The sequence below is a fragment of the Cherax quadricarinatus genome, chromosome 23, assembly GCF_038502225.1.
Source record: "Cherax quadricarinatus isolate ZL_2023a chromosome 23, ASM3850222v1, whole genome shotgun sequence".
NCBI classification, from domain to species: Eukaryota; Metazoa; Arthropoda; class Malacostraca; order Decapoda; family Parastacidae; genus Cherax; species Cherax quadricarinatus.
This window is the reverse complement of record NC_091314.1, coordinates 13,578,123-13,603,912: the sequence shown is the minus strand read 5'-3', so window position 1 is coordinate 13,603,912 and position 25,790 is coordinate 13,578,123. Positions and strand designations below refer to the sequence as shown.

Below are 25,790 nucleotides of genomic sequence, written 5' to 3'. Positions count from 1 at the left end.
GTTTATTCAAACCTTCCTAGAGTGCTCTAATGTCCTCATTTGAATGAATAAGGCGACTTATTTTGGTGTCATCAGGAAACTTGCTAATGTCACTATTTATTCTCTCATCAATGTCGTTTATATAAACTTTGAACAACAAAGGGCCCAACACTGACCCCTGCGGAACACCGCTCGTGATGCGCCCGAGCTCTGATTTCTCCCCATTAATGTAAACTCTGTTGCCTATCTGCCAACCACACCTCGGCCCAGGAAAAATATTTCTCCTCTTATTCAGTGTACCTTATCTTCCTCAATAGCCTCTGATTTCTGGCAGACTTAACCTAATACTTATAGACTACTTAAGTCTAGACAGGTGAAGAGTGGTAGAATACAAATAGTCAATATTTCACTATTATTACTATGAGATAGTACAATTTTATATAATGTTACATTTTTAAGTTCGTCATTAAGTTCTTTTACAGTGGCAGTATAAAAATATTCTGTATTTCACTAATTATTAATACGAGATAGTGCAGTTATTGATACAAACATACATTTATAAGTTTGTAATAGCTTAATAGTTAAGGGATAATAAGAGGGGGAGTTGCTGTGAATTGTGTTGGGGTTTAGCATGGTGTGGGTATGTTTGTTGAGATATGAGATGATTTTTGAGTACGGTTCTAAACTGATTTGTGGGCAGGGGACTTTTTGCTGCTTCAGGCAAAGAGTTTGAGATCATCGGGCCCTGTGAAGGTTCTCTCAGGTCTATCAGACCCTCAAAGAGTATTTTGCTGGCTTCTCCTTATGGAAATAAAATGATAGAAATTCAATAATATAATTTTTTTTATTAATGATGAAAATGAGTAAAGAATATAAAATTCAAACATGAAATTAATCCTAATTGAAGAAAAAATGAAATAAATAATTAGTGATTCAAAGCTAATATATAGAAGATGTAGTGTAGAATGGTGCCGTGACGTTGTTCTGGACACGTAACTCTAAATTGTTGTTTGGAACGCCGAACTGTTGTTGACGGGGCAGGGGGTCACAGCTGGTCGTGACTGTAGAAGCAGTAGATAGTGCCCCCAACACTAGTAAAGAGTCTGTTGACCAGAGGTTGATTGTGATCCTCTAACCACCACAATAATGTTAAAGCAGTTAAGTAGCCAGTCAAGAACCATCATGAACGCTGGTGTAATTACGACTGGGAGAAGACTGCTTGAATGGTGTGTAGTTGACTGGGTGGTTGGCTACATGTGGAAGGGAGAACAGTGTAAGTAGAGAGGTCCAGGTGACGTCTCCGATCTTGACTAGATCACTGCTGCCTTCATCTTTATCCCACAGGAGCCGGATGACCCGAGCCGACAATCAAGGCTAAAAATGAAAAAAATAAAACAGTTACACATCACTCGATCAATCACTCACACGACAGACGTATGGCCTTTAAAAGAAAAGGTGAGGATTAAAAGATGACAACACTGCATAATAAGGAATAAAGTGGAGGAATAAAGTGGAGTCTAAAACAAAAGTTAAGCTTTTACTGAAAGCAAATCCCAAACCATAATTTAGACAGGAGTGGAACGAATAGTTACAGATTTGATGGGAACCGCAAGTCAAATGACGAACAACAGGTTGGACACACTCGTCACCTCTCACCAGGTGGAGAAAGGGTGGGGTAGTGGGAACTATGTACCACCCTAACTGAACCAACAAACTACCCAACAAACTACCACTACCCTTCATTAATACTTCCACCACTCCTATCTAATGAACTTTTCCCTCACACTGCCCCATACCAAAATTAAAATTAAAATTAAATTAAAATTCTTTATTTCTCTGTTAATATTACAATGTGGGGTTTAAATATTATAATATCTTATAATAGGCCTAGGCATTTCGGGCAGACTTACACTAATTCTTACTCTATATTGACACAAGATATGGATCATATTGGTATTAAGGTTAGGTAATTGTAGTGATTAACAAGATTTACAAAACTGAGGCAGTTCAAAATATTTAAGAACTTAACAATTACTTTATCTATTAATGGAACTGGTCTCCATTTGGCATGATAGTGTTTCTATATTGGAGCGACTTAAGCAAACTTATGACTAGCTTAAGAATTATGATGCAATAACTGTATTCAGAATTTCATGTTTACAGTCATGTGTAAATTAGGGGGAGTCACAGATATCAATAAGTGTATTGTGCTTTGGATATGTGCAAGATAAAGTGGTTTTCATGTGTTTAGTTACCGGTGGTGTGTGTTAGGGAGATAAGTTTTTTTTTTAACGGTGCTTTTAAAAACGGTGGTTGTGTCTGCAGTTCTAGAGTTTTCAGGCAGGAAGTTCCAGACTTTAGTCCCTTTTATGTACACTGAATTTTTGTATATATTTAGTCGGACACGGGGAATGTCAAAGAGATGTTTGTGTATGGTATTATGTTTATGGGTCCTGTCACAACTATCAAGAAAGTGTTTTAGTTCAGGGTTAATATTGGAATTTATGGTTCTGTAGATGTAGATTGCAGAGTAGTAAGTGTGGATGTTCTGAACAGTGAGTAAGTTTAGGTCTTTGAAGAGTGTGGGGATGTGTTGCCTAGCATTGGATTGTGTGATAATTTTTACTGTGGCTTTTTGTTGGATTATTATTGGCTTTAGGTGGGTAATTGCTGCTGATCCCCAGGCACAAATGACATATGTGAGGTGGGGATAGATGAGTGAATAGTACAGAGTGAGTAGTGCTGATTACCGTATGTAGTAACGTATCTTTGAGAAGATCCCAACAGTTTTGTATACTTTTTTTGTTATGTGCTGTCGAGGTGTAGGCCCAAGAATTTTCCCTCGTTATGTTTAGCAATAAAAGTGTTGTCGATCTTAATGTTTAATTGTGCATCACCTGCTCTGTTACCAAACATAATATAGAAGGTTTCATCAGTGTTGAGTGTAATTTTATTGGCTCTCATCTATGTAGATATTTTTAGTAGTTCCTCATTAACAATAGTGTTGAACGTGACAAGATTTGGGTGGGAGATGACATAAGTTGTGATGTCAGCAAAGAGAATTGGTTTCAGGTGTGCAGGTGTGATACATTGGGAAGATCATTGATGTATAAGAGGAAGAGCAGGGGACCAAGGACACTTCCCTGTGGTACTCCAGTATCAAGTGGTCGTGTTGAGGAGGTTGTGTCTTTAATGGTGACATACTGATACCTATTAGTAAGGTAGGATTTGAAATATGCAAGTGCATGGCCTCTTATACTATAATGGTCAAGTTTGTGGAGTAGGATGTCGTAGTTATAAAAAGTATTATAGAATAAGATAGGGCAATGATATGGCAAATTACAAATATATAATAAAGTAGAAGAAATAATTAAGAAAGAGATTTGTTGATATTAAAAAATATTAGACTATGAGGTAGAGTTGTAGTTGAACACTTATAGTCAAGGTATGTAAGAATTAACAAAAAAAATTTATAAAAATAAAAATCGTGTAAATTACCAATATTCTACTGACTGTCACGACTTAACCAGCCAGAGAAATAATTGGACAAACCATTGGTAGACACTATATGAAACTTGAAAGCTCATGAGGCGACTGTTGGTTCCCTTAAAAGTTTCTAGGTACATCATATGTTTATCATCTGTTTCTAAAATGATTTCTTTACCTAGTAGATAAAATTTAAGTTTTGAGATACCCCACACAAGGGCCAAACATTCCTTTTCAATGGTGGAGTATCTCGTTTCTGCAGGAAGGAGTTTCCGGCTCAGGAAGCATACAGGGAAGGGGGTACCTTCATGGTACTGCAATAGCACTGCACCTAGGCCGGTATTGGAGGCATCAGTTCTTAAACAAAATGGCTTACTGATATCTGGAATCTTAAGTATGAGGTCCTTGGAAAAGATGCTCTTAATTGCGTTAAATTTTTCCAGAGCTTCGTCGGAAATTTCCAGATGTTGCCTCACAGACTTTTTAAGGTAGTCAGATAAGATTCCTGTAAGATCTGTAATACTGGGAATGAATTTTACATAGAAATTCACAGAGCCAAGAAAACTACGCATGAGCTTCTTGGTTCTGGGGAAAGAATTGTTAGAAAGAATGAATGCTAGATATCTAATTTGATTAAAACCAAGGAAGCATTTCTTCGACTTGGCAGTGAGGCCATGAGAGTGTAACCTACGTTAAGATTGATGTTAATGTCTGGATATACTTATCCCACGTGGATTTCATTACGTAGATGTTATCAAAATAAACTGAAACAGGCATATTACCCAAGATCTTTCTCATCAAACTCACGTGGGTAGCACAGGCTGTCACCAGGCAGAAGGGCATCGTTCTATACTGCATCAGTCCTTGGTGATAGGAAAATCGGATTAGAGGAGGGATCTAACATGACTTGGTGACATGCTTGCGCAATATCAATTTCTGTAAAGAAAGATGCGTTATAAAATTTATGAATATCGCTATCTATGATGGGGATAGACTCAGCATCCCACCGAGTTATAGCATTAGGTCCTCTAAAATCAATCGAAAGCCTGTATGAATTGTCTTCTTTTTAACCATGACTACTGGTGAGCGATATGTCGATACTGAAGGTTCAGTTATATTTAAATTTAATAACCTGTCTACCTCTCTGTCAAATGCATCCCTAAGATGAACTGGAACTTGATATAGCTTCAGTTTTATAGGATTGTCCGTGATTAAGTCAATCCTATGGACTACAGTTGAGGTGACATCAGAAAATTTACTCACATTTCAGTAGTTCATTTTTCTTATGATCATCTAAAGACTCGTTGATATTCACAACTGTAGTAACAGAGGATTCATGAGCCACCACATCACGCAGTTCCTTGTCATCTTCAAAATTAGATTTGTCAGTTACGCACACATTGCACTCTTCAGTTTCCGTATCCTGTTTGTGTGAAAAAACTAAATCAATGTTATTAAGGCAATTGACAGACATTCTTCTGTAATATTTCTTAAGAATGTTTATATGATAAACCTTGGGCTTCCCTTGACCTCTATGAGGTAATCAACCTTCCCACAAATCTTCAAAACTTTATAAGGACCTTTCCAAGCTACCAATAATTTATTTGATTTTGTTGGTAACAACACTAGAACTTCATCCCCTACTTTAAAACTTCTGACTTTTGGTATCAAAATAAGTTTTATATTGATCCATGTAAGTTTAGGTTTTTAGCAACTATGTCAGAGGTCTCCTCAAGTTTGGATCTTAGGTCAAGGAGAAACTGATAAGACTGAACCTCAGCATTTCCCTCCTCATTAGTCTACAAGTCATGAAGGATGAACAAAGGACCTCTGACCTGTCTACCATAGAGAAGTTCGAAGGGTGAGAACCTAAAGAGTCACTGGGAACTTCCCTCATGACAAACAAAGCACAGGGTAGATAACGATGCCACTCCTTAAGCTTAAGGAAGCAAAGTTCTTTAAAATGAACTTGAGAATGGAGTGCTGGCGCTCAATCCTCCCATTACAGCTAGGATAATATGGTGTGGTGAAGAGAGGTTTTACTCCCAGAAGTTGGCAAAGTTGCTGCATTAGGGCAGAGGTGAACCGTGTACGAAACTCCAACAAAATCTCTCTGGGGATGCCAATCCTGGAAAAGATGAATAGAAGAGCTTCAACTACCTCTGCAGTAGTTATAGATTTCAAGGGTAAGGGTTCAGGGAAACTCGAAGCATTATCTTCTAATGTTAGAATATATCTATGTCCTCCAGATGAAAGTGGTGATAAACGACCAACGAAGTCAATAGCTCCTCTCTGAAAAGATACTGTAAAGAATTTGCCCATAGGTATTCGCCGGGGACCTCGGGAGGATGACAGCTGCCAAATTGACATGATCTACAGTGTGTAGTAATATCAGAGAACATTTTAGGCCAAAAATATACTTCCTTAATTTTATTCAAGGTTTTACGATGAGAAAAATGTCCGGCCACTGGCAGGACATTTTAAGAACAGTCTCTCTGCAATGACTCAGAACAACCAAAATGGAACAGTTTGCTCACTGGAATTAGCTTTAAACACAGATTTCTACAAGATACTCTTAATATACTCAAATTATATGAAAAGTTTCTCCTTTAGATAACTTTTCTTTATAGCAGAATTATAGCAATTCTGAAGTGAAGGGCAGTTACTTTGTAAATTGACAAAGTCATCCTTGGATATTTCCAGAGGCTTAAAGTCTGGGAAAATCAAAGGATGAATAGTAGGAGAAGCCTGAACTTTGGTCTGAGTCCTAGCCAAGACATTTATAGTATCGGAGGCGATATCCTCCCTTTCATCCAACAAGTGAACAGATGTTCCTGCTACCTCACTTTCGAGGGCAGTATAATCTGTTTATACCTTCAAATGAATATTATCATGAGAAATTCCCATTTCCGGAACGAAACTCTCAAGGAGTTTCTCGAACTTTTAGGAAGAGGAGCTGAAGAACTTAGGTCCCCCTGAAGGTGACGAAAGGACAGCCTCGGGAGGAAGAACGGCACCTTTTACATTACCTATCAGTACAGAGCAAGAGGTGATGGGGGCTAGTACGGCATCAGTCCAGCCTGTGAACCACTGAGATCTTATGTAACAATGGATGGTAGGGAATGTGTCTGTATGGCCCAAGTTGTCTGAAAGGATAGCAGAGACATGAGTGGTTTTAAGGATAGGGAACAGCTTGTTAGAAATTACGATGCGCTTACATCGTGTCATGTAATATTGTTGATACATAAATTCCATTAACTGTTCCAGAGCAGAATGGTGCCTTGTCATTACAGTCTCTAAAACTATTTTGGCCGAGCTTTAATGCAGCATACCTGAAATCCTTTCTATAAGAGTTCGGGGTCTTCTGGTATGCTTTAAGGATTGCCTTCTTAAGTTATAATCACAAATGATCTCCTGTGATAGTGGCATAGATATTTAATGCTGTACCAGAAAATAACATGCCTAACCTGGGAGCCCAGGTATCAAAGGGCCATTCACAGAGGGTAGAGGTATTTTCGAACCTAACAATGTATGAAGTTATATCTTCACCCTATGTGAAGGGAGGTAAATTAGGCATAGGAACATTTGGACTGCAGAATGCTTCTATTACCCCTTCTTCTAATTTCTGTTGCATGAATACTAACTTCCTATTTTCCAACTCAAGGTGTGGTTTCTCTACCTCATGATCTTTCTCTTTCTTTTAGTTCAAGCTCTCTAGCTTTTTCTTCCCGTTCCCTATCTTTGCTCTTTCTGTGCCCTTTCTATGCATACTCTAGCTCTCTCTTCATGATCAAGTCTGTCTCACTCCTTTTTGTCTTCTTTCTCTCAATTCCTTCTCCTTTTTCTCTTCTCTCAATTCTCTCCTCTCTCAATTTAATCCTTTCTTGAATCTTAGCAGTAATAAAAGATTCAAGATTCTTCCCAAATTACTTCCGGTGTTCAAACATTTTTATTATAATCAGAAAGAGGCACTAAACCACAAGGGTCATACAGTGCAGCAGAGCAGGGAAGGATGCAGAGGTAACGGGTAGTAAGAGGGAAAGGGATGATTACTAGGTTATGAAGTGTTGTGAGGCAGTGGATAGTGCTGGGGTATAGGGTAGCTAGAGATTAAGATGGAAAGGGCTAAGAAGAGTGCCAGAGACATCATCATCAGAGTTTGTGTAGTAAATCAGTTGCTGTCAAAAAGGCAGTGAGAGAGTCTGGATTAAAGGAGGGTCCGTCACCAAGAAGGGAAGGTAAGGAAAGGGCAGCAGAGCAGAGACGACGTTGAAGGTATATTCTGCTTGCTCATTCATAGAGTGGGCAGTCTAACAGAATGTGGCTAACAGATACTGGAACTTGACAATTCTCACAGAGAGGAACAGGACGCCTCTCCATGAGATACCCGTGAGTAAGACGAGTGTGGCCGATGCGAAGACAGGAGAGAGTAGTCTCCCAACCTCGACACCGATGACAAGAAGATGGCCAGAAGCCTATACTTGGCTTAACAGAATGAAGTTTGTTATGGAGCAGATCAGACCAACGTTGTTGCCAACGGGTGTGAAAATGGGTAGCAATTACAGCAAAATAGTCCATGAATGGAACACCTCTATATGAAACTGGGAGGTCATGTACTGCTGACCGCACAGCAGTCTGCCTGTTCCTTGTCCTGTACATCAACATGACCAGGGACCCAGGAAAAAACAATATCTCTGTTTGCTAGAGACACGGCATAACCAAAGTTGGATACGAAGAACTAGGGAGTGAGGTGTATCAATTTTTTATATAGCCTGTAAAGCACTAAGGGAGTCTGAAATGACCACAAATGGTGACACAGGCATAGATGCAATATGGATAAGTGCTACCAGAATGGCATACAATTTAGCCATAAAAATGCTAGTTGAGGGTAATAATTGCCCTTGCACAACACTGGAAACACTGCTGCGAATCTGACGCCATCAGAAGACTTAGAACCATCGGTGTACACTGTGATAGCATGAGAATGAGAGCAGAAGTGTTCAAGAAAAAGAGAGAACAGACACGAACAGCCGGAACTTCCCACAGGGGCGGGGAAAAGTGAGAGGTGGTAACTGAAGAGAAGACAAGAGCGAATGTAGGTGGAGAGAAAAGGGATGGAGTAAACATGGGCGACAAACAAATAAAGAACGTTTACTAACATCAGTGACTGTCCTACATACAGAAGGATTGTAGAGGTCATGGGATTGAACATAATAGTGAAGGCAATGAGCGATCAGACAAGGATGAAAAATTCGCCTCTGTATAGAGGCTCTCAACAGGGGATGAACGAAAGGCACCAAGGCACAGGCAGAGACCTTGGTGATGAATAGGATATAACTTAGATAGAGTTGCAGGAGAAGCAGCAGAATAGATCTAGTCACCATGATCTAGTTTGGACAAGACTAGGGTGGAATGCAAATGAAGGAGAGTGCGGCGATCTGCTCCCCATGAACGATGTGCAAGAACCTTAAGAAGGTTTAGCCGACTATGGCAAGTTGTCTTTAACGAAGAAATGTGAGGTTTCCACGTCAGCTGGCGGTCAAAGAGCAGGCCCAGAAACCTGACCGTACCACATGTCAGAATACATGAACCGTGTAAGTACAAGGGAGTGTCCGGTATCAGCGGGCGTCTAGTGAAGGTAATGAATCGACTTTTTGTACTGGAAAATTTAAAGCCATGAGAAGTGGTTCAATGGGAGACTCGGTCTATCACTACCTGAAGGGAGGTTGCTACCAGTCGACAGTCAGCGCCCGAGTAAGTTATGGCAAAGTCATCAACATAAAGTGATGACAAAATATGCGAAGGAAGAATGAAAGGTAGGTTATTTATAGCTAAGAGAAAAAGAGTATCACTGAGGGCACATTCTTGAGGGACTTCTTCGGCTTGTACAAAGTCTGAGGAAAGCAAGGCTCCGGTACGGACCTGAAAATGTCTATTGGACAAGAAAGCAGCGATGAAGTTTGGTAGATTACTGCGGAGGCCTAAGGAGTGGGCTTGGGCTAGAATGTTATACCTCCAAGTGGTGTCATATGCCTTCTCTAGATCGAAAAAGATCACTAGGACAGAGTGGTTGTTAATAAAAGCATTTCGAATATATGTATCGAAGTGGACCAGGTGGTTTAAAGTAGAGAGGCCTTTGTGAAAGCCATATTGGTAAGGGGAAAGGCTATTGTGTGTCTCTAAGAACCACATCAGACGTCTATTCACCAATCATTTCATCACCTTGCAGACCACACTGGTCAGGGTAATGGGACGATAGTGAAAGGTGTCAAGCCCTGAGGTGCCAGGTTTGCGGAACGGTAGTACAATAGCTGATTTCCAGTGTTGTGGGAGAACCCCTTGCTCCCAAATTAGATTTAAAAGACTTAAAAGAACAGGAAGAGCCGTAGAATGGAGATGGTGTAACATACTGATGTGGATATCGTCAGGTCCCAGTGCCGATGGCCGGCACATGGAAAGCATGGACTCCAACTCTAGAAGAGTAAAAGGTACATTATATGGCTCCAATCCATTGGAGAAGAAATCTAAGGGAAATTGCTCTCTGGTAGGTTTAGGTGTAAGAAATGAGGGACAGAGGTGAAGCCCTCGGGAGATACAGACAAGATAGTTCCCAATTTCTGTGGCAACCCACAAAACGGGAGCTGGGTCTGGAGTGTACCTACCATACAATTTCTGCACCTTTTCCCAAATCGCGCACATAGGGGAAGACAAGGTACTGGAAGACACGCAGTCTTGCCAACAAGCGCATTTAGCTTCATGTATGATGTGGCGAGCAGCTGCCCTTGCCTGTTTAAAATCCAACAGATGCTCCGCGGTACAGTTATGTCGATAACGGTCGTACGCAGCATGTTTTAAACACACTGTGCAGGCGCACGTAGGAGCCCACCAAGGTACGCATGTCTGAGAATGCCTAACTGAGGTTTGGGGGTTGGAACTAGTTGCCGCAGTCAAGAATAAGGTCGAAAATTGGTGCTCCAGTTCATCAATAGACGACGAAAGGGGGTCCTTGCAACAGGTGGTAAGACGGGAGTATAATTCCCGGTCTGCTCGAGCAAATTGCCAACGAAGGTTACGAAACGGTTGGGTATATGTAGCAGAAGTAAGAAGGATAGGAAAGTGATCACTATCATGTAAATCTGGAAGAACAGACCACATGAAATCAAGTGCAATGGGTGAGTAACAGATGGAAAGATCAGTGCAGGAGAGAGACTGAGTGTGAGAGTCAAAATGGGTAGGAGCACCTGTATTTAAAACATGAAGAGGGTAAGAAGTGAGAAGAGTCTCCAAGTGATCACCACGAGAGTTGCAGTGGGACCCTCCCCACAGGTGATGGTGAGCGTTAAAGTTACCCAACAGCAAGATGGGTGGAAAAGAGAAGAAATTAAAAATGCAATACCAGAGATACAGAATGCACAGGAGGGAGAGAGATACAGAGAGGAAACTGTAAGCCATCTGTGTAAATAAATCCGAGCTGCAGTATAATGCAACAGGGAACGAATAAAAACTTGTTGATACGGTATATTAATACACAAAAGAAGCATGCTTTCATTAAAAGATTCGTCAGCTAAAGGATCTGAAGAATATAATAGCATGTAGCCTGAAATGGGGTGAATGACAGCAGAACGAATTTTGGGCTCTTGCAACCCAATACATACTGGGGACAACTAGAAGAGCAACACCTGGAGTTCTCCCTGATTGCCCCTAAGGCCACGAATATTCCATTGTAAAAAAGACATTATGTACAGAAATAAAACTGGCAACAATAAAAAATGATAAAACCTATGGGCTATTAGGATCTGTAAAGTCAACGTGTAGGGGTAACGGTAAGCATGTAAGCAAGGAAGAATGTGAATGTTACGGAGGAATAGATTGTTGCGAGGGTCGTGAATAGAAGGAGTGGAGGGAGTCCTGGTGTCCATCAGAGGTGTTGTCTCTGCAATATAGCTGGAAATAGCATCTAATGTCTCAGTCGTTAAGGAAGCCGATGATACCATGATGTCAGAGACAGGAGAGGCATTGCAAGGAAAGGTTGGAGGAACTACAGAGGTAACCAAAGAGGTCTGAAGGGGGCAGGGAGTACGAACCTGGAGAGATGCATCGGCTGGAGTAGAAGAGGCCTGCAGTGTAACAGGAGAGGAAGGAGGCTGGAGGGTAACTATGAAGGAAGACAGGGGGGAACAGAAGAAGAGGAGACTTCATGAGAAGGAGGGTGAACCTCTACCTTCATGTGAGAGCTGGAAAGAGGGTGAGAATGAGGCTCCGAGGTAGGAGATATATTTTGTGCAGGTGATGGATGAAAAGAAAGCGAAGGTCTGCAAGGTTTCATAGATTGCATAGATTGAGAAGGAAGCAAGTGAGATGAAGAAGTAGAAGGAGGAAGTGGTGTGGAGATAGGAGAGTCAAGAATTAGAAACTGGGGCAACCCCGGAAGACACAGATGCAGAGGGACTGAGAAGTGGGAGGATCGTCGATGTTGGAGGTCTTCGGGCTACCTGAGCATACGGGACATGAGGGAGTTTACCTTGAAGGCGGAGCTGAGAGACAGCCATAGTGTAAGTGAGGCCCTCACACTCCTTACGATAACGGATCTCTCGTTCATTATGATAAACCTGGCAACGGCATGAAAAGGAAAGATGAGGCTCCTGCAATTAAGACAAGATGGGGGAAGACTACACGACATATTGGAATGATCTGCTGCACCACTGACCGGGCATCCTGCTGCAGATCTGCAGTGTTTAGCAGGGTGTCCAAAATGCCAGCAATTACGACACTGTTGGGGAGTGGGAACAACTTGATGGACCTCAAGACGATGGCCAGCAATACAGAGGACGGAAGCTTACAGCAGTCAAAGGTTAAACGAGTGATGTTACTAGGAAAGCACCTCCACCCATTAGCAGGCAGGATGTACGTATCTATCTTGAGGATAGGGAGGTTTTGAAGGGCTAATTGTTCTAAAATATCCTCGCCACAAGACAAAAAAATCACTCTGTACAACGGTACATGGCAAGACCACAGTACCACTGCAAGAATTAAGAGTAACATGCTTACAAGCAGTGACTGGTATGTTATCTATGGAAGTGATGCAGGAGAGGGCATGGGCTTGCTCTAAATTCTGCATTGTTATGACACGTGCTCTGCTTCGAAGAGCATGGAAAGATATATTTTGACCAACATGCTGTAAAAGAGCTTTACCAATTCTGTGGTCAGAAAGATAATCAGTTTGAGATGTTGTTTGTAAAGAAAAGAATTTTGTCCATTGTGTACTCATTAGTCCAGTATTCAAAGGTAGTGAGTGTCATGTAGGTCATTTTTGAGCGGTCATTGATGAATTGTCGTCAGTAGGTTGTCGTGGATGCTTAGGAGTAGAACCGTGGGTGGTCTGACCCGAGGGAGGTGGGTGATCCGAGAACTGTCGCACTGCATTTGGGGAAGCCGGACGCATTGTGAAAGTCGTGCTAGAAACAGTGGTATGACCTGAAGCACCTGAAGCAGATGATGAAGCGTCACCGGCAGAAGGTGCAGGGGTATGAGAAGAGTCGAGAGAATGGTCCAATAATGAAGCCGGGTCAGAACAGGGTGTGGGATCAGAATGGGGTCTGGGAGGACAGAGGGTTACACTAGGTGAAGATTCCATAATAATAGGTGCAATGTCTGTGATATCTCCTTTCTTGTTATTTTAAGAAAAAAAGAAAGAAGGAAGGAATAAAAAAGAGGTACAGCAGAGGGACAGTTGCTAGGAGGTATGGAGGGGCCAAAAGCTCCTCCCCTCATCTGAGAGGACCTCGAGCCTATTGGCAGTGAAAATGCAGCATGGAACCCCGTGCCATACCCTACCCTTCATGCCAGTAAACCTGCGCTCTGGGATAGCAGCCTCACAAGCCTCACCAAGCTACCTCAGCGGACAAAAGAAAGGATGGTCGGAAGCCCGCCACAAGGCATACCTCCTTCGGCTGTCACCCCCTAGAACCGGCAGGCAGCTATCGGAGATACACCCATCATCCAAAGGGCACCCCACCCACAACCTGGAAACTGGGTAGGGAGTAGGGCATCCTCAGACAATTCAGATTTCATGGCAAACCACACCACCCCCGAGGGACCTCATTGAGGGAGAAGAACCCCAGCATGCCACCCCCACCTAGAAACCACAATGCCAGAGGGAAGAATCCTAGAGGCTACAAATGGGATGGGGAAAAGGGGAGGGTTGGGAGAGGGAAGGGAAAAAAGGGGGGAATGGGGAGGAAGGGATAGGGAAGGGGGGATTGGGGGGTAATTAGGTTCGGTCGGAGGAAGAAGACCAAGAGGTCCAATTCCTCAGACTGATATCCTCTTTACCACGATAAGGAGCCCCCCTTAAAGAGATGGTGTTCAACCAAAACTGATATTCCTCCATGCTTGCAAACTTAACTACTAGCAAAAATGAAACAGATATTAAAGAAAATGGAGGGTTCTATTCCGGCTCTGATCAAACTAGTAAGTAGAAAGGGGTCCATTGACCATCCAATCTTCTCACCAATAAATCTAGAGTGTCCTAAAACAATTTCCTTGATATAATAAGTAGAGCTCAGTGAAGTAACTTGTCCTTGGAAAATCTTAGGTCTCTAGAGTCTATCCCTCGAAATTGCTTCAAGCTCCAAAACAAACGGTGGCAGTAATTACTAGTTATATCCTGCCCTGATTTGACTTATACAAAATTGAGACTATAACAATCACCACATCTTTTAAATACCTGTACTGTAGTCCTACCATAGAAAATGATTACTTATTGGGTGGTTGTAACCGTCTGCTAAGTCTGTGTGTAATAAGGACTCGACGTTGATGTTGGCGTTCCAACTGTGTCTGAATTTGTGGATGATCCTGGCAAGGTCGCCACTTCACTAGTAAGTGAAGGTTCTCTCAGCCCTATCAGAACCTCTGAGTATTTGATAAGGCTGGCTCCTCCTTATGGAAATAAAAAGATACAAAATTAAATAATAGCATAAGATAAACAATATTATTAATCAAGAAAACGAGTAAAGAATATAAAACACTCAAACGTGAAATTAATCCTACTTTAAGCAATAATTAATATAAATAATTAGTGACTCAAAGCTAATATGTACAAAATGTAGCATAGAATGGTGTGGTGCCAATGTTCAGGGGACATAGCTCTGAATTGTGGTTGGGAACTCCGAGCCGTTGTTGATGATGGGGTGGGGGGGTCACAGCTGGTTATGAGTGTAGAAGCAGTAGTGTCCCCAACACCAGTAAAGATTTGGTTAACCAGAGGTCGATTGTGATCCTCTAACCACCACAATAATATTGAAGCAGTTAAGTAGCCAGTCAAGAACCACCACTAATACTAGTGTAATTATAACCGGGAGAAGGTAGCTTGAATGGTGTGTAGCTGACTGGGTGGTTGGCTACATGTGGAAGGGAGAACAGTGTAGTCAGAGAGGTCCAGGTGACGTCTCCAGTCTTCACAAGTTCACTGCAGATCTTATCTTTATTCTGCATGAGCTGGATGACCCGAGCCGACAATCAAGGCTAAAAATAAAAAAAAAAAGACACATAGTTACATACTACTCGATCACTCACACGTACGGCCTTTAAAAGAAATGGTGAGGATTTAAAGAGGACAACACTGCATAAATTCAAAACAAGGCAGGAATAAAGTGGAGTATAAAACAAGAGTTAAGCTCTTACTGAAACCAAATCCCACAACATAATAATTCAGACAGGAGTGGAATGAATACTTAGACTTGATGGAAGCCGCAAGTCAAGTGAATAACCACAGGTCAGATACACACTCATCACCTCTCACTGGGTGGAGAAAGGGAAGCTGGGTGGGAACTATACACTCACCCTGACTAAACCAACAAACTGCCCAACAAACTACCACCACCATTCATACATACTTCCACATTCCTATCTACTGAACTTTTCCCTCACAGGCCCTATATGTGCATTGCATTTTTGCAATGCACAATGCAACGTCATGTAGGAATACTCTCACATAAATTCTTGAGGGTTTGGAGAGGTATATTATTCTATGTCTCATGTAGAGCAGCCTCCAGCCATGGGATGGAACTGATATCCTTTCCCAGTAAACTTCATTTCTCTATTGACCAGAGGTTCTCAATAGGGTTTAGGTCTGGGGAATTGCCTGGCCAGTTATTAAAGAACCTCACTTCACAGTCCTTAAGCCACTGAACTACAGATTTGGCGGTATGACACAGTGTACTGTCCTGGATAAAAACTGTAGCCCCACACTTGTCAAATGCCTCAGGTAAACTGTCACACAATAACTCTAGGTAATTATACTGGTTCATATACTGGTTTTTGGGAAGTACAATGAGTTCACACTCAGCAATGAAACACCACCAAACCATCAGCGAGTTTGGGTGTTTGGTGGTCCCACAGGTGTAGCGTGGGTCTAGCAGGTCACTACTTTTGGGCCGGTACATGTCCCCCACGGTTACAGGTGACGGTGAAGGTTGCTTCATCATTCCAAAGTACTTCAGACCACTGTTGAGGATTCCAGTGAAGATATTTCTTTACATAATCCAGCCTACATTTCTTCTGTGGCTTGGAGAGGATCGGTTTCTTAAACTGGCTGTGACTACTGTAGCCCAGGTCTGATACATGTGTGTTAACAGTTCTTACAGACACCTCTGTGAAATGTAGGTTCTTTTCTTTCAGTTCCCTAGCAGTTATCTTAGGTGTACTCTCTAACTGTTTCTTTAACACAGTTAAGGTATGAACAGATGTCTTCTTTAAGGGGCCAGGCCGAGGTTTGGCAGACGGTAACTCGACACTGCCACCAGCCTTGAAACGCTGCACCCAGTTCCTCACTGAACGCTTACACACACTAACATTCTCCACTATTTTTTGCCCAGCATTGTGAAGCCCCATGATTTGAGCTATATTTGCAGGTGTTAAAAACTTCCTTTTACCCATAGTAAAACATGTACAGCCCAAAAACCAAAGGGAACACTGGACAAAAGATGGGTGGATGAGAGACAAAAGTGCAACATTTCCTCTCACCATGGCAGCCAGATGAGCACCGAGGAGTCACTGTGGAGTGTGGCAGCAGGCCGTGACGTCATGCTAACGGCTGCTACCCGGCATAATGCACTGACGAAAAAAGACCCCCTGTATGGTAGGCCTTTGATTTTCGTCACGGCATTATGCTGGGCCGCTCACCCATCATAATGCCGTGACTAGCACTGTATACTAGAACTTGTACTATACTAGAACAAGGAAGTTAGAAGTGGGTTTATTTGGTAAACAAAACTAATTAATATGGTTAATTAACAAAATTACATAAGAAAACTATAACTATACTAAAAAATATATGTAAGACCTTTTTGCTAAAAAATGAGTGAACAACACTTCTCAATTAACCTTTTAAATGATGATATTGTTATCAAGGCAGGAGATAGAAAAAATAACAAGGAACTGAGTAGGGCACTATATGTGTAGTAGTATATTAACTTAGACAACTTGCATAATAATATTGCACACAGGTAGGACTTAATATTGTACTGAAGCTTATATGAAAGCTCACAAATAGCAGTAAAGAGTATAAGTATGCAAGGATCTATCTAATAAATGAAAGAGGAATGAATATAGAGATTAAAATTAAAAATTGATAATTGGAAGTAAGGGAAGGAATAATAAAAATAACAAGTGCAAAATATGTTTTGACAACAATTATTGGAGGTTTGTGAATATATAATAATGTAAGTCGGAAGTTTACTGAATAAATAATGTAGTGACAGATAGAAATAATGGTAATTAATAAAGTTGGAAAAAATAAGATAGAAAATGTGATGTTTAAAATTACAAGTAAAGCATTAAATATAAATATACAGGGTGGTGGCCTGTACTTAGGAGTTAGGAATGCAGGTTGTACAAAGAGGTATTTTGAGTGGTAGCAAAAAATTAAGTTACTCAAGCAATAGCGCGAGAAACATAACAGTGAGGTAGTTGGTACTATCTGGTAAATGATAGTACGGGGGCTAGCACGGTAACTGAGTTATACACTACACGTAGTATAATGATTAGGACACTTTGGTTAATCAGTATCTGCAAGGTTTGATTCTCGTAGGAAATTGGACTGTTCATTTTCGTTTGTGATTGTATACACACTACTTACATTTGTTTTCCTCACTAGAATTTTTCCATCCCGTGTGAAGCACTGGTGGATTTTATCCTTATTCTCCTGTTTTAGTTTTCTTACTCTGAACAAGAGGTTCTGACGTTTTCTTGTCAGGGACTCATGTATATATATACTTCTGTTTCTGCTCTAACTGATCAACTGATTACATGTTTTGTTTTTTTCCTGTCATGTGTGTGATATCTAAGCGTAACACTTTGTTTACTACCAATTTGGTTCCTCAGTAAGCGCGTTTCCTTTATTTCATTCACTGGAACAGTAACATTTAGTTGCTCTTTTATAATTTGAATAGTAGTATTTTTGCAGTTGGTTTGGTTTATTTCACTGGTAAAGAGTGCACTGCTAATTATTACTGCGTCAGATAACTGCTCGTGCTCGGTTTTGTTATCTTGGTATGCAAAGCAGTTGTTCAACTGGGTATCCATGTTGTTCTCCCGGTCATTTACGGCTTCTTCAATCTTTGTGTTTAGTGATGTTATTTGTTCCGTGTAGCTGGCTATGACTGTAGGGTCTTGCCAAGGTCAGTTATTCCAGATGTTAGCTTTGTTCAAGGCTGAGGATCTTGTTCTCAAGGGCAATCTTGGTTTCATGTTTCGTTAGTGTTGCACGAAAATTCATATTATCAGTAGTTAAGGTGTTGATGCATGACTTAAGAGTATCAGAATCCTTGGTCATACCTGAGAGATTATCTGGCGGGTTGAATCCTGTGAAGGAAGAGGAGTTTGAGAGGGACTCGGCCATGTTCGGTGTTGTTGTTGCGTCGCTCTGGGCGGTGGTGAGGGGGTAGATGGTACACTGGCGTCCTGCTGGGTAGACAAGTTGAATAGTGGATTTCTTGGTGTTTTCTTGCTGTTCTTGTTCTTGTTTTTTCTGTGATTTGATCTCATAGTAATACTGGAGTAGATGTTGTTGTAGAGAAGTTGGAGAATCTTTATCTGCACAGAGTTTGGGGTAAGTGCTCGTCTGGCAGCGGGGCGGTGCTTTGGGTAGTCTTCCTTTGATCATCAATTTTCTCGAGTTGTAGTTATCATTGTTGGTATTATTGGGTCAGTCTGGATTCTGCGTGGGTTAGTGCAGTTGTACTTGCAATTAGGTCACCATAGAAACTTCGATGAGCTCTGGCTATTGAAGAAATAACGGAGCTTATAAGCCACTGTCCGTGCTGCTGCTGCCGTCACGTTAGAACTGTGTGTATATATATATATATATATATATATATATATATATATATATATATATATATATATATATATATATATATATATATATATAATATATATATATATATATATATATAAATATATATATATATATATATATATATATATATATATATATATATATATATATATATATATATATATATATATATATATATATATATATATATATATATATATATAAGGGTTGTTGAGGTGGTTCGGACATGCAGAGAGAATGGAGCGAAACAGAATGACTTCAAAGAGTGTATCAGTCTGTAGTGGAAGGAAGGCGGGGTAGGGGTCGGCCTAGGAAAGGTTGGAGGGAGGGGGTAAAGGAGGTTTTGTGTGCGAGGGGCTTGGACTTCCAGCAGGCATGCATGAGCGTGTTTGATAGGAGTGAATGGAGACAAATGGTTTTTAATACTTGACGTGCTGTTGGAGTGTGAGCAAAGTAACATTTATGAAGGGATTCAGGGAAACCGGCAGGCCGGACTTGAGTCCTGGAGATGGGAAGTACAGTGCCTGCACTCTGAAGGAGGGGTGTTAATGTTGCAGTTTAAAAACTGTAGTGTAAAGCACCCTTCTGGCAAGACAGTGATGGAGTGAATGATGGTGAAAGTTTTTCTTTTTCGGGCCACCCTGCCTAGGTGGGAATCGGCCAGTGTGATAATAAAATATATATATATATATATATATATATATATATATATATATATATATATATATATATATATAAACACTGATCTCTGCCTGAAGGAGACTCGAACCTACGAACCTTAGGACAAGGTACGCAGTGCTTTACCAATCTACCCACACTGGACCAATACCTTGGCGTGTAGCATGAGCTACACGTTTGATCCAAGGCAGCCAGCTTTCAGGGAGAAGGCTTACAGCTTTTCATCTCATCCCCTGCATGCATCAGCCTTACCTTATCGTAGGTTCGAGTCTCCTTCAGCCAGAGATCAGTGTTTGTGTATATTTCGCATGCTCTCGCGAATTCCTTGCATTGTTCAAATCTCTAGTAAGGCTGATGTATGTATACACCTCCAGAAGTGTATATCTTTGTGTTGAATAACACAGACACTGTAGACATACCAGCCAGTTATACTACGCCTCAAAACATTACCTAAATTATAAACAAATAACAACGCTCAAGCTTATATTGTATATTTAGTGATAATTTCAACGACATTATTATAGGTTAAGCACCGGTGAGTGTGGCCAGTGAGAGGAAGGACTCGCCATCACACAGTGTTTAGGAGTCAATATTTATATCAGTTGAGGGTGACTGAAGCTCCGTTTTCTCTGGACCAGCGTTCACTCTCCCTCCACGTCATGCACGACCCCTCATGATCCAAGGAGCTGGAGCTCCCCTCTTGAATGTCAGTCATCTCGGATTAACCTGAATGCCCGAAGGGGCGCTGCCCCCCAGAACACACTCTAGGTATACCCTCCGGGTATGAAAATAAAATAATAATAATAATAATAATTATTATTATTATGATGATCTTGAAATTCACACAAAAAATGTGGCATATTAAGGGGAGAAGACCTAAACCCCTAAGGGGAGACGGAGAACCTGAGAATTAGGCGGTAAAGACGTTTGATCGAAGGTAAGAGAGTTAACTCCAGTTCCATGGATCAAAAGCCTTTGTTCACCAGCATCACTGCACCTCTATTATGAGTGTCAAAGACACTGTGGTAGTGTCACTGGAGTCAGCTGATCAGTGTCGCAGGATCACATGTTTCTGATTATGATCTGTGACGTCACAGTCGACACACGTTCACTAACGTTATTTATATAATTGTTTTTTTAAATCAAAATAAATTTCGTTTTTAGAAATACAGTATTAATGCCATATATTGTTGTTGTTGATGTTGTTGTTGTTATGTTGTTCTTGATGTTTTTGTTGATGTTGTTGTTGATGTTGTTGTTGATGTTGTTGTTGATGTTGTTGTTGATGTTGTTGTTGATGTTGTTGTTGATGTTGTCGCTGATATTCAAAACACACGGATGCAAACAAACCCCCATGCGCGCGCGCATACACACACACACACACACATACACACACACACACACACACACACACACACATACACACACACACACACACACACACACACACACACACACACACACACACACACACACACACACACACACACACACACACACACTGTTACGCGCCCCTACTTCACTCCATTATATACAAAAATAAAAGGCCTGGTTAAAATAAGTTCTGTAATAATATATCGCGAACCACTTTATTACTAGCTAGATAAAGCAGGTTCGACTATATATTATTATCGGATACAGTATAAATCATCAACAGTACTCTCATTGTATTATATTGTATTATATTATATCTTTCCCCATGATTATTATAATTATAATATTATATTATATTATTATTAGGTTAGGTATTACGAATGTGTAACCACTACTGTAGTGACCAATTGGTGGTTCTAGAATTGACGCCATGCGTCGCCTTCTGGCCGAGCTGAAGTCATACTATGAAGTAGTTGAGTGAGTCAGTCAGCTCCTAGCTCTGACTCGATACGGCTCTTCAACACAAAGCTCCTAGCTTAAACTAAAACTTTATACCAAGTCTATTGTCTTGCCTTTGCCATTAGTTTCCTGAAGTCTGGTAATTCATGTCACTTATGAAAGATAACTATTTCGTTACCCTAGACCTTTCTAAAAGAGTAGATTATTAATTGAAATTATTGTATCAAACTCTGTTAATGAGAATTTGAACGTAAGATTGGGTTTCTTGCTGTATAGTGTTTCATTTATAATTGCTTGTGGTTATTTTAATTCACTAACCAAATACCAATGAAGCTAAATGATTGGTAATAAAATAAAACTAACAAATAAACAAATGGAGTTATTTGTGCCCCTATTGTTACGGTGAAGATTAAGTCGTAACAACACACACACACACACATACACACACACACATACACTCACACACACACACACACACACACACACACACACACACACACACACATACACGCACACACAAATACACACACACACACACACACAAATACATACACACACACACACACATACACACACACACACACACACACACACACACACACACACACACACACACACACACACACACACAAACATACACACACACACACACACAAACATACACACACACACACACACACACACAAACATACACACACACACACACACACACACACACACACATGGAATGGAAGAGAGGATAGATATGGAAAGCAGGAAGTGGGAGGTGCATGTCAAAGCAGCAGAGGCCAGGATACAGAGTTTAGAAGAGGAACTGAAAAATCTGAAACAGCCTAAAGAACTAAAGAACATTTTGGGATTGACAACAGAGACTGCTACCTCAGCCACAAATAAGGGGACTGTAGGGAAAGAAGGGGCACAACTGCATGGGGAAGCTCTATCAGAGGAGACTGTAGTAAATGAAAGAGCTAAGCTTTATGTGGAGGCCCTAACAGACAACAACAGAGCCCAAGGAAAGCCGAGAAGGGAAAATGACAGGCCACTGAGCCCAAGTACATTAGCCAGTGAAACTGAAGAAAGGAAAGCTGCAGTGCAGGAAACCAAATTAAATGAGGGGATACACAGGGATACGCAGTGGGAGAATGAAAGGGTGAGGTCAGTCTTTGTGTATGGGCTCCAGGAAGTTGAAGGGGAAACATATGAAGCAAGAAAACAAGGGGGAAAAAAAGCAATTGAAAGCATCATGAAAGCAATAGGAGAAGACGACATGACCCAGCTGGAAAATTTTCGGAGAATAGGGGGGTTTGTAATAAAAAGAACCCGGCCAGTGAAAGTGACCTTCAAGGCAGAAGCCACTCGGACCAGGATCCTGCAGGAGAAAGCACGATTAAGGGACATGCTGGCATACAGGAAGGTGTATCTCGACTGCGACAGAACACAAGAAGAAATGCAGAAACAGAGAGAGATGGTACAGAGGTGAAAGGAGGAAAGAGAGGGGATGGAGAAGACAGACAGGAGATCCCAGACTCAGGAAGAAGATAAAATACAGTCTCCCTCACAACTTCCTATAGAAGCCTCCCAACCAGGTCAACCCCAGTGCAACCAAACACTCTAAATCAAAACACCCATGCCACATCCAATGCCCGCACCCACTACATTACAAACTCCACCCTCACAGCAACAACCCATAGTTCCTTACCAGGTCTCCCACTTCCCTAGCCCCAATATACTTCCCAGACCACAGTCTTAGAAAAGAAGTTGAAGGTGTGGTATACAAATGCAGATGGAATAACAAACAAGTATGAGGAGTGGCACGAAAGAATCAAAGAGACATCCCCAGACATAATAGCACTCACAGAAACAAAACTCACCAGAATAATAACAGATTCAATCTTTCCATCCGGATACCAAATCCTCAGGAAAGACAGAGGGAGGAGAGGGGGAGGAGGAGTTGCACTGCTCATTAAAAACCAGTGGGATTTTGAGAAAATGGAAGGAATGGATGGCACGGGCGAAAGGGACTACTTAGTAGGAACAATCCAGTCTGAGGGACATAAGGTGATAATTGCAGTAATGTACAACCCACCACAGAACTGCAGGAGGCCAAGAGAAGAATACGATGAGAGCAACAGAGCAATGATCGACACACTAACCGAGGTGGCCAGGAGAGCACGCATGGGGGGAGCAAAGTTACTAGTTATGGGTGATTTCAATCACAAGGAGATTGACTGGGAAAACCTGGAGCCCCATGGGGGTCCCGAAACATGGAGAGCCAAGATGATGGATGTGGTACTGGAAAACCTCATGCATCAACATGTTAGAGACACTACCAGAGAGAGAGAGGAGAGGATGAACCAGCAAGGCTGGACCTTGTATTCACCATGAGTAGTTCGGACATCGAGGGTATCATGTATGAAAGGCCCCTGGGAGCTAGTGATCATGTGGTTCTGTGCTTCGACTACATAGTTGAGCTCCAAGTGGAGAGAGTAGCAGGAATAGGCTGGGAAAAACCAAACTACAAAAGGGGGAACTACTCAGGCATGAGGAACTTCCTTCAAGACATTCACTGGGAGAGGAAACTGACAGGAAAACCAGCACAAGAAATGATGGACTATGTAGCAACAAAATGCAAGGAGGCAGAGGAGAGGTTTGTTCCCAAGGGAAACAGAAATAATGGGAAGAACAGAACGAGTCCTTGGTTCACCCAAAGGTGTAGGGAGGCAAAAACTAGGTGTACTAGAGAATGGAAAAGGTACAGAAGACAGAGAACTCAGGAAAATAAAGAAATCAGCCGAAGAGCCAGAAACGAATATGCACAGATAAGAAGGGAGGCTCAGAGACAATATGAAAATGACATAGCATCAAAAGTAAAGACTGACCCGAAGCTGTTGTACAGCCACATCAGGAGGAAAACAACAGTCAAGGACCAGGTAATCAGACTGAGGAAGGGTGATGGGGAATTCACAAGAAACGACCAAGAGGTATGTCAGGAGCTCAACACAAGATTTAAAGAAGTATTTACAGTGGAAACCAGTAGAACTCCAGGAAATCAGAACAGAGGGGCACACCAGCAAGTGCTGGATGAGGTACATATAACCAAGGAGGAGGTGAAGAAGCTGCTATGCGAACTTGACACCTCAAAGGCGGTGGGACCAGACAACATCTCTCCATGGGTCCTTAAAGAGGGAGCAGAGATATTGTGTGAGCCATTAACAAAGATCTTCAACACATCATTTGAAACTGGGCAACTCCCTGAGGTATGGAAAATGGCAAATGTAGTCCCAATTTTTAAAAAGGGAGACAGACATGAGGCACTAAACTACAGACCTGTATCACTAACGTGTATAGTATGCAAGGTCATGGAGAAGATCATCAGGAGGAGAGTGGTGGGGCACCTGGAAAGAAACAAGTGTATAATTGACAACCAGCACGGTTTCAGGGAAGGAAAATCCTGTGTCACAAACCTACTAAAGTTTTATGACAAGGTGACAGAAGTAAGACAAGAGAGAGAGGGGTGGATCGACTGCATATTTTTGGACTGCAAGAAGGCCTTCGACACAGTTCCTCACAAGAGGTTACTGCAAAAGCTAGAGGATCAGGCACACATTACAGGAAAGGCACTGCAATGGATCAGAGAATACCTGACAGGGAGGCAACAACGAGTCATGGTACGCGACGAGATGTCAGAGTGGGCGCCTGTGACAAGCGGGGTTCCACGGGGGTCAGTCCTAGGACCTGTGCTGTTCTTGGTATATGTGAACGACATAACGGAAGGGATAGACTCAGAAGTGTCCTTGTTTGCAGATGATGCGAAGTTAATGAGAAGAATCAAATCGCATGAGGATCAGGCAGGACTACAAAGAGACCTGGACAGGCTACAAGCCTGGTCCAGCAACTGGCTCCTTGAATTTAACCCTGCCAAATGCAAAGTCATGAAGATTGGGGAAGGGCAAAGAAGACCGCAGACACAATATAGTTTAGATGACCAAAGACTGCAAACCTCACTCAAGGAAAAAGATCTGGGGGTGAGTATAACACCGAGCATATCTCCTGAGGCGCACATCAATCAGATAACTGCTGCAGCATACGGGCGCCTGGCAAACCTACGGATAGCGTTCCGATACCTCAGTAAGGATTCGTTTAAGACTCTGTATACCATTTACGTCAGGCCCATACTGGAGTATGCAGAACCAGTTTGGAATCCACACCTAGTCAAGCAAGTCAAGAAATTAGAGAAAGTGCAAAGGTTTGCAACAAGACTAGTCCCAGAGCTACTGGGATTGTCCTACGAAGAAAGGTTGAGGGAAATCGGCCTGACGACACTGGAGGCCAGGAGGGTCAGGGGAGACATGATAACGACATATAAAATACTGCGCGGAATAGACAAGGTGGACAAAGACGGGATGTTCCAGAGAAGGGACACAGACACAAGAGGTCACAATTGGAAGTTGAAGAC

General features: G+C 41.7%; 1 long non-coding RNA gene across 5 annotated transcripts; it reads right to left on the bottom strand.

The window, feature by feature from the left end:
- Positions 1-809: 809 nt before the first annotated feature.
- On the bottom strand, positions 810-18,701 carry LOC128685745 (uncharacterized). Of its 5 annotated transcripts, none has more exons than XR_011392356.1 (6): positions 17,603-18,701; positions 16,489-16,578; positions 6,495-14,988; positions 4,729-4,888; positions 4,273-4,328; positions 810-1,353 (listed from the first exon to the last, which is right to left on the bottom strand). It is a non-coding gene; the product is annotated as an uncharacterized lncRNA (long non-coding RNA). The 5 variants fall into 5 exon arrangements; XR_011392355.1 differs by having other exon boundaries at positions 4,729-6,611; positions 14,209-14,988; XR_011392352.1 differs by having other exon boundaries at positions 4,729-14,988.
- Between the last annotated feature and the right edge of the window lie 7,089 nt (positions 18,702-25,790).